Source organism: Lissotriton helveticus, chromosome 12 (genome assembly GCF_964261635.1).
Source record: "Lissotriton helveticus chromosome 12, aLisHel1.1, whole genome shotgun sequence".
In the NCBI taxonomy this organism is placed as follows: domain Eukaryota; kingdom Metazoa; phylum Chordata; class Amphibia; order Caudata; family Salamandridae; genus Lissotriton; species Lissotriton helveticus.
Window position 1 is genome coordinate 343,702,159 of NC_136073.1, and position 9,845 is coordinate 343,712,003.

The window sequence follows — 9,845 nt, forward strand, 5'->3', positions numbered from 1 at the left end:
AATGCACAATGTCCGTAGTCTCGAGCGGCTCCCGCGCAGCGGGGGCCGCGAGGCACTGTTAAGGCCGTAGGGGCGGGGCGGGAAGAGGACCCAGGTGCGGCCGGTGGAGATGTTGCTTGGCCCCCTGGTCCTCGCAGTCCCGCAGCACACCCAGTTGGAGCCCCAATTCAGTGTCCCTGGTTCAGCAAGCAAGGGCGGAAAGTAAAAGCGGCAAGGTCCGTGGGCCTTCACAAAGCAGGTCCCGTGGGTTAGGGAATTGAACAGGATTCAATGCACAATGTCCGTAGCCTCGAGCCGCATTCCCCTCCCGCCCGAATAGAATCCTTGCATTTGCCCCTGCATATAATAGTTTTAAAAATTATACTATAGAGCTTCCCACCCCCAGGTTTGTTAAAATTCTCCAAAGTTCCTCATGAATTACACAATCTAACACTGCACTTAAGTCTACAAATGTTAAAAACAGCCTTCCCCGTTTTGCCTTGGTATATTTACCCATCATCATATTAAGTTTAGGCCCTGGTCGATTGTACCCATGCCCGTACGGAAGCTAAACTGTAAATCACTAAGAATCGAGTGGTCATCCGCCCAGTCTGGTAATCTCAAGAGCAAGACTCTTCCAATGATTTTAATTGTCGAGTCAAGCAAAGATATCGGCCTGTAACAGGCTGGGTCAGACCTGTCCCCTTTTTTAAAAATGGGGACCAGAATTGATTCATACCAAGAGGGTAAAAGGCCAGTCATACCACATGCGTTTAAAACTTGGTTTCATAGAGGACCCCAAAATAAAATATTATGTTTAAAAAGATCAACCGGAATACCATCTGGTCCAGGTGCCTTTCCTCTCAAACTTGACTCGATAGCTAAGTTGACCTCACTCAACTCAAATCTCCAGTTAATGACATCATTACATTGTGTATTTACCGAGTGCTCTTCGGGGCTGGCATAGGGATGGAGTTAATATATAACTTTTCAAAAATGCTCCAGCCACTCTGCCTCACTAATAGCTATCTCAATCGACGCCCTTTCTCTCTCCATCAGAAAGGGTGCATTGACTGCCTTCCAGAAAGCGGAGTAGTCCTTTGAACATTGGTTATGCAATGTTGGGCACCCGATTCAACCTTAGTCCAGCCTCCAAATCGCAGCCTCCTCTTCTGATTGGTTCAACTTTCTGGTCACCAGCCAGTGAGGGGAGGAAGCGGGAGCCTGGAGGGACAAATGATGAGACAGTCATTGCCGTCTATGTATGCATAACAGTGGCACATCCGCAACCCATCTTTGGAGATTCTTGTTGACCTGCTGGCTATCTCTGGATAAAAGAGATCCATCAATGACATGCTCTTCGCATTCTTGGCAAATTTGTAGCATAACACCTGCCCATATTTTACTTTGACTTTTTGGGCTGTATTGATATCATTTTGGCTACGCCTCCATAATGGTGGTGAATATCCATGTCAACATGTGTCTGTCCCTGGTTTCCGATGCTGACGATGATACGGACATGAAAGGCAAAACCTGTCCATGAAGGACAAGAGAATATGCAAGTGTTGGTGAAATGACAAACTGATGTATGGGAACCAAACTTTAGTTATTAGAAAGGACAAAAAAATATTTTCACCACTTTGGGAGAACTGTGTTCAATAGATACATATTTACATTTTGTATTTCATGCTTAAATACCTTTATTTTGAGAAACTGATTGTTTAGCCAAAATTATTTCATATTTGAAATATTTGCAAAGTTGGTGTTTGAGCAGTAACTTGTGCTAAGTTTGGGAAACGTTTTTATTGTTTCGATTCATGGATAACACAGGGCAATCACTGCTCAGGTTATTCCATGACTGTGTGGAGAGATGTCATCATTATTATTGTTACTCTACTATGAACATGTAGAATTAGCTTAATCTGTCTTTGTTATGTAATTTGGCAATAGCAATTGTTCTATGAACCTGAAAAAGTTGTCTAACTCTTCTATGTCCTGTGATTGCATAGTTTGCATAACTTTTAATTTGTTTACCCAGCTCTGTCCATGTGAAGTGTTTATCATAAATATGTCTGGGAATCTACTTGTTATGGGTTAGTTAGGAAAATTACTAAAAGTTTTTTTTAAAGTACCATATGATCTTCCATAACGTGCTTTTCACAACTGCCTTTTTATGCACATTGCTCTCCAGCCACCTTTTAGATACATTATGTTGAAAACTCCATACATTTGGTACCATTTTCAAAGTTGTTTTGAGAGTGTGAGCACCAAAAGGATTAAAAAATGTAATGTCTGACTGGCATACCATTAGTACTCCGCCAGAACCTATGTACCTTCAGCCAATTCATGTGAAAACTGTACTACATTATGTGGTCATATTGTCTTCCAAAATACTCTCAGAGGTAGATCATGCCCCAAATCCCATAAAGGTGATCAGACTTGCTGTCTTACCACTCTTGGTCAAAATTATGGAAGGCCTTTATGCTCCACCACTTTCAAACTTCACCTTGAGCCACTTCATCCCCACCTCTTGCCTTTCACTTTCCATGACCACTGGTACTAACTGCCCTCAAATATAGGGGCAAACAAACCATGGTGGGAAAATGGTGAATTTGTAGCAGACATCAGCATAATATTAGAAACACGTGTATACTGAAGTCCCTTTTCCATCTGGCGGCCCTGCAGGGTTGCCAGATGGAACCTAAACCTGGCAGAGACCCCATAAGATTCCCAATGACCAAGGGGTTAAGGCACTATGGTAATATCGATGATTACTTCGCTGGGGTGCACAAGCACCTTCTATTTAAGGGGAATTCTTGTGACTTCCATTTGATGGTGTGGGTTATTGAATGCACACCCTAGAAAATGTATTCTTAAGGATTACCAGAGTGCCTTGGCATACAACTGTGATGGAGGCGAGTCTGGAACGGATTAAATCCCTGGGAATTTCCTAAGGCTGAGGGAGGAGGTGATGAGGCTGTCACTAGCTTTGAGCTGACATGACCTATTGTCATCCCACAATCTTCCTTTCTATCTAGTACGTCATGAAGAAATCAGACACCAAGGGGTCCATTAGGATGTCGGGCGGTGGTGGTACAGAAAAACGCATTTTAGCGGGAAACACGTCCACCATATCAGTAGGGTCAAACATAGGCCAATTCCCGTCTGCCACGAAGCGACGCGCACCGCCATCAAAGTGCTCCAACCACCGCGGCGGAGTGAGCCAATGGAAACTCACCACCGTGCGGAATGACGTCCGCCCTGCTCCACAAATTAGAATGGCCCAAACAAGCAGATGCACCACAGCGGAGATGCCGCACAATCAGAGACAGCGGAAGCTCAACAGTGGAGCGCAAAACCAGAGTTCCAGTCCCCTCCACCCGGTCACGACAGCCATGGACCCAGCTTAACACGTATTCCTGGTGCTGTACCTGCTACATCACTTTGAACTCATGGCCCGCCACGGACGCCACCGCAGGTACGCAACTACACAAACACAACACACAGGCTGACGCAGTGTCCAAATCCACAACAGACACCCTGCTGGGGCAGTAACACATCCACAAGGGCACCCAACATGACCCACCTGCCACCAAGTCACCCTTCTGCATCCTGGACACACATCTACCGCGAACTTGCAGCAATGTCCCGGTCACATCACTGCATCGGTCAATCCAAGGGAATAAAAGCTCACAATGCAGAAGGCAGGGCCAGTACAAGGCATGGGCATGGCTGTAAGACCTCAGGGACACACCTCCTCCCAACACACATCAGCACATCCCATGAAGGCACAGGCCATGTGCCCATCCTGTGCACAACAACAAGCCAGCTGAATCCACACCCTGCACCACACAACAAACAACCAGGGAGACAGACACTGCAGGAGTGGCTGCACAGGAACACACAACACAGTGCCAGGGGAACACACACACCACAACACCAACACACACATGGAAACAAACATGAGTACAAGCACCAAATGAACACCTACAAGGAACAAACATACTCATGGACACACAGCCTGCACAGTAACACATACATACCACACACTGACACACAGACACCCAAAATGCCAACAGCAATTGACCACAACAAATCAGCAAGCCAAAGTGGGTTGTACAAAAATGGAAGGCCATGGAGACACACAACAAGCATGTGCACATCACATGCAAGACAATGAACACAGAACCCCCGCCCCCCCCAGACCATCAAACCACACATAGCTGGTACAGTCAGTGAAGTCAAACCACAGGTACCACAGTGCAACAACACAGGGAGACAGCAAGGCATACCAGGTAAAGGCACAAGGAACAAAGGAAGGCCTGGAAGTCAAACTGGGAACAGCCACACGTGCATACAATCACCTCACAGGAGTCCACCAGCAGCATAACACACAAGGCCTATATACATACTCCATCACTGACAAACACCAGGATGAATGTACACACGTACCCCCTCACAACAGCAGAACACAACACCAGGATGAATGTACACACATACCCCTACACAACAGTAGAACAAAACACCAGTGCCACACACACTGAAGGCTGCCACTACTTGCCAGTCCATACATACAAAAGCAAAAACACACCCAGGGTGTAGCCACAAACATCACACACAAGGATGCCACAGCAAATGTCTGCATGAAAACATCACACAAACACATAACCCAAATGAAACCCACACAGAACCACAACAAAAACAGACATACCCTCTCAGCCAAACTATGGCAAGGCAATGGAAGCACAGGCACAACAGGAGTGCACAACCTCATCACTCAGGAACAGAGCACACACAACATACCACAAATCACACAAGAAGTGCACCATCACAGAACAACACAGCCACATCAAATTAACTACAGATGCACAGGACAAACAAACTGAAGAAACACTGCATGACATCAGGGGATGCACATCAGGCAATGTCAAGGCCACATGCACACAGGACTGTACGCACAACAAGCAGTGTGTGCACACCAAGCATACCAGTCACACACAGACATGAGTGACACAACACCAACCCATACAACACAAATCAGCACAGCACAAACACAACAGCATACCCAGGAAGTGAAGCAACAACACAGCCAACACACATACATCCAACACAACCACAACAGAGGCACAGATCTGGGACACAATGGTGGAATCAAATTGAACATAGCACTGGCCAGCACACACAGCTGAACAGCAGATGAGCAACCATGACTGCCAAACAGCACAAGAACACCACAAAGGAACAATCAGGGAAAGAACCTGAGTGGTACATAGCCCCAGCCCAAAGAAACGCACCACACAGCACAATGTCATAAATTAAGTGATGAGGAGGCACACACACACACACACAAACCAAGGGGAAAGCCGACATCCAAGTGAAGTGTACTGCACATCATTAGTGAACATGGCAGGAATGCACAAAACACAATCAGAGGGAGTCCAGGCCCACAAAGAGTAGGCACAAGAAGCACACATAGGGGATGGCATTACACCACACACATCATGCCATACAGGAGGATGAAAGGCACCATGTGCCTGCAATGCATGAGAAACACAACCACAATGGCAGTGTGGAGCAGCAGGTCTGCACAGTCTACAAAAACAGAATCAAGACACATGGATGATCAAACAAACACAACACTGATGTGCCAGTCACCCACTCTGCACACTCACAATTGACTAAAACAACAAGTAGGAGTCAGACAGAACAGCATGGACACACCATCACACTGCACACCTATTGACAACCCAAGAGCACACATCTCATGTAGGCCAGGGGACCAGGATGACGGGCATCACAAGATGACCATATACATACAAAGCTGGGCACACAGAAAGCAATAACACACATACATGATGACATTGCCCAGCCTGCATGCAAACCTGTGCACAGAGTCACACTCTGTGCTGGCAGTGTCCCCCAACCTGACATGTAAACGATGTAGCCTACCATTTAAAAGCGGAAAATTGAAAACTGCAACACAGGTAAATTGACACCACAGATGCCACAAGTATCAGTGTCAGAAAGAACTGAAGTCCCTGTCACCCCTGTGAAAAAAGAGTAGGCGAGCAAAGACCTTGGCAATGTTTAAGTGCCACATAGAGCATGGGGCACAGCAAAACACATGCACACACCAAAATAACTTTATTCAGTAAGGACACTGACAAAACAGACAACAGGAGTAAGTGTCTTTATTCACATGTTGCATAGATAGGCACCAACAGTAGAGAAGAGCAAGGTAAAGCGCAGCATATCCATGAGAGGCTGCACAGGGAATAGTCCAACACAGCAGAGCAACAGGGCCAGTGTCCATGGCAAAGAGAACAGGGCCAGTGTCCAGGCCAAAGTTCGCAGCAGTTACATGAGAGACTGCACAGGGAATAGTCCAACACAGCAGAGCAACAGGGCCAGTGTCCATGGCAAAGTTCGCAGCAAGTACATGAGAGGCTGCACATGGAACAGTCCAACACAGCAGAGCAACAGGGCCAGTGTCCATGGCAAAGTTCACAACAAGTACATGGGAGGCTGCACAGGGAAAAGTCCAACACAGCAGAGCAACAGGGCCAGTGGCCAGTTCAGGGTGCACAGCAAGTACATGAGAGGCTGCACAGGGAATGGTCCAACACAGCAGAGCAACAGGGCCAGTGTCCATGGCAAAGTTCACAGCAAGTACATAAGAGGCTGCACAGGGAACAGTCCGACACAGCAGAGCAACAGGGCCAGTATCCATGGCAAAGTTCCCAGCAAGTACATGAAAGGCTGCACAGGGAATAGTCCAACACAGCAGAGCAACAGGGCCAGTGGCCAGTTCAGGGTGCACAGCAAGTACATGAGAGACTGCACAGGGAATAGTCCAACACAGCAGAGCAACAGGGCCAGTGGCCAGTTCAGGGTGCAGAGCGAGTACATGAGAATCTGCACCGGGAACAGACCCACACAGCAGAGCAACAGGGCCAGTGTCCATGGCAAAGTTCACAGCAAGTACATGAGAGGCTGCACAGGAAATAGTCCAACACAGCAGAGTAACAGGGCCAGTGGCCTGTTCAGGGTACACAGCAAGTACATGAGAGGCTTCACAGGGAATAGTCCAACACAGCAGAGCAACAGGACCAGTGGCAAGTTCAGGGTGCACAGGAAGTACATGAGAGGCTGCACAGGGAAAAGTCCAAAACAGCAGAGCAACAGGGCCAGTGGCCAGTTCAGGGTGCAGAGCGAGTATATGAGAATCTGAACAGGGAACAGTCCAACACAGCAGAGCAACAGGGCCAGTGTCCATGGCAAAGTTCACAGCAAGTACATGAGAGGCTGCACAGGGAACAGTCCAACACATCAGAGCAACAGGGCCAGTGTCCATGGCAAAGTTCACAGCAAGTACATGAGAGGCTGCACAGGGAATAGTCCAACACAGCAGAGCAACAGGGCCAGTGGCCAGTTCAGGGTGCACAGCAAGTACATGAGAGGCTGCACAGGGAATAGTCCAATACAGCAGAGCAACAGGGTCAGTGGACAATTCAGGGTGCAGAGCGAGTACATGAGAATCTGCACAGGAACAGTACAACCCAGCAGAGCAACAGGGCCAGTGCCCATGCAGAGCAGATCCATGAGAATCTGCACAGGCGAGGGCAGGACAGCAAGGCCAGTGGGCATGGCAAAGTGCAGAGCATATCCATTTAGAATCTGCACAGGCAAGGGAAGGACAGGAAGGCCAGTGGGCATGGCAAAGTGCAGAGTGAGTAGATGAGAGGCTGCACAGGCGAGGGCAGGACAGGAAGGCCAGTGGGCATGGCAATGTGCAGAGCATATCCATGAGAATCTGCACCGGCGAGGCAGGACAGCAAGGCCAGTGGGCATGGCAAAGTGCAGAGCAGATCCACAAGAATCTGCAAAGGCGAGGGCAGGACAGCAAGGTGAGTGGGCATGGCAAAGTGCAGAGCAGATCCATGAGAATCTGCACAGGCGAGGGCAGGACAGCAAGGCCAGTGGGCATGGCAAAGTGCAGAGCAGATCCATGAGAATCTGCACAGGCGAGGGCAGGACAGGAAGGCCAGTGGGCATGGTAAAGTGCAGAGCGAGTAAATGAGAATCTGCACAGGGAGTGTGTGCGACTGTACCCTTCTTTGGGCAGCAACACACTCAGGGGGGTAACAATTGGCAGAACAGGCCCACCTGTGAGAGAGACAGGTGTGTGAGGGGGACTAGCACTCACACTTGGCTGTCAGGCGGACAGGGAGCTGGCTGTGTGTCGGGAACACCAGGAGCACCTGTTTGGGGAGAGAGCGGCCCACGTGAGGTAGGGCAATCAGTGGCTTTGCAAGCTGGAGGGCTGCTTGGACCAGGTGGTGTAGTGGCACATGGAGGTGGAGTCATGCAGACCTGAGACACTGTGTGGGAGGGAGAGGTTAGAGGGGTGTCTTTCCACTTCTTGGGAATTCGAAACGGCTTGCCTGTACTGGGGTTAATGGGAACTGGTGTTAACACGACAGGCACACACACCAACAGAGCTGCATCAGGTGCAGACAACGGCACTCCCTCTGGTGATGTGCTGGAACCTGTGAAACGCTTCGTCTGGCTACGCCTCTGGCCCTCCTTCCCCTGATTGCCAGGCATACACAGTGCCCTCCTTCACCTGCTTCACTAGGCTTGGAATGGGAGTCAATGTGGTGGGGGAATGTGGCTCTGAGCCTTTCCTAGGTGTACCCTTGCCATACAACACCTCCTCAGTGGGCACAGAAAATGCATGCCATGCGTTGCGTGAAGTTTTAAAAACAGGAGAGTCCTTAGCTGGAGATGCCTCGGAGGCATGTGAGCCTGAGGTCTGCTTCTTTGCTTTTTGGGACTTGCCTTTTCCTGATGGGCTCTTGTCTTTGCATTCTGGGGTGGCTTTGCTCTTCTGTTGGGATGGTGTCTGCGGGCTGGCCTGCTTGGATTGTTTCTGCTGGGTTTTTCTTGTGCTGTATCGTGACTGTGACTCATGGGAACCGTGGTCACTATCATAAGATGCGGCCACTAACTGGGGGGTGGACAAAGGCCCTGGAGCAGGAATGGGAGTATGTGCCTATTGATGGGCAAACATCACTGTGGACGACAAAGCCTGGACAGTTCGGTTCAGTTCACACATGTCGGTGTGTATGCCCTCCATGAAGGCAACCACCTGGGCTAATTTTTTGTCATGGTCACTGAAGGCATTGAGGAGGGCTGCCTGACCCTGACAAAGCTGGTGCAGAAGCTCAACAGACTCAGCAATGAGGGCAGCAGGGGGGGGGCAGCGGTGCCAGGTGTGCATGTAACTTGCCTCCTCTTACTGACACGGACACCGGCAGCACCAGAGGAAGTGGATGGGAGGGTGGGCACTGGCCGCTGTGTGGTAGTAGATGATGCAGGTTCTCCATTCCTATGTGTCCGCCAACATGGATGCATCCCTCCTGGCATCAGATGATGTGATACTTTGTGTCTCAGGCAGGGATTCTTCCTGCATACTCCGGTCCCCCTCTGAGGCGCTGGTGACCTCTGTGTCACTGGGCTCCTGTGCAGCTGTAGTGCTAGTCTCACCCCCACTGCTATCAGGCTCCTGTCCCTCAGTGACCACTGGCAAATCTGCGTGAGCGAGAGATGCAGGGTCAGGTTAGTGGCATCAACAGGACAAAGTAATGCAATCAATGTAGTACAAAACATGCCCAAATCTACCTGTTGCACACCACACTCTGCAATCACATTGCAGCAACTCACACCATAGACCACAACAGTACATGTAACCCTGATCATCTGTCATGACTGAGCCATGTTAAGGCCACACAGCACAACACCCTGCCCATGGCTGAAGTCTTCCAGACACACAACTTGTTATGCCCACACCTACGGACATGATG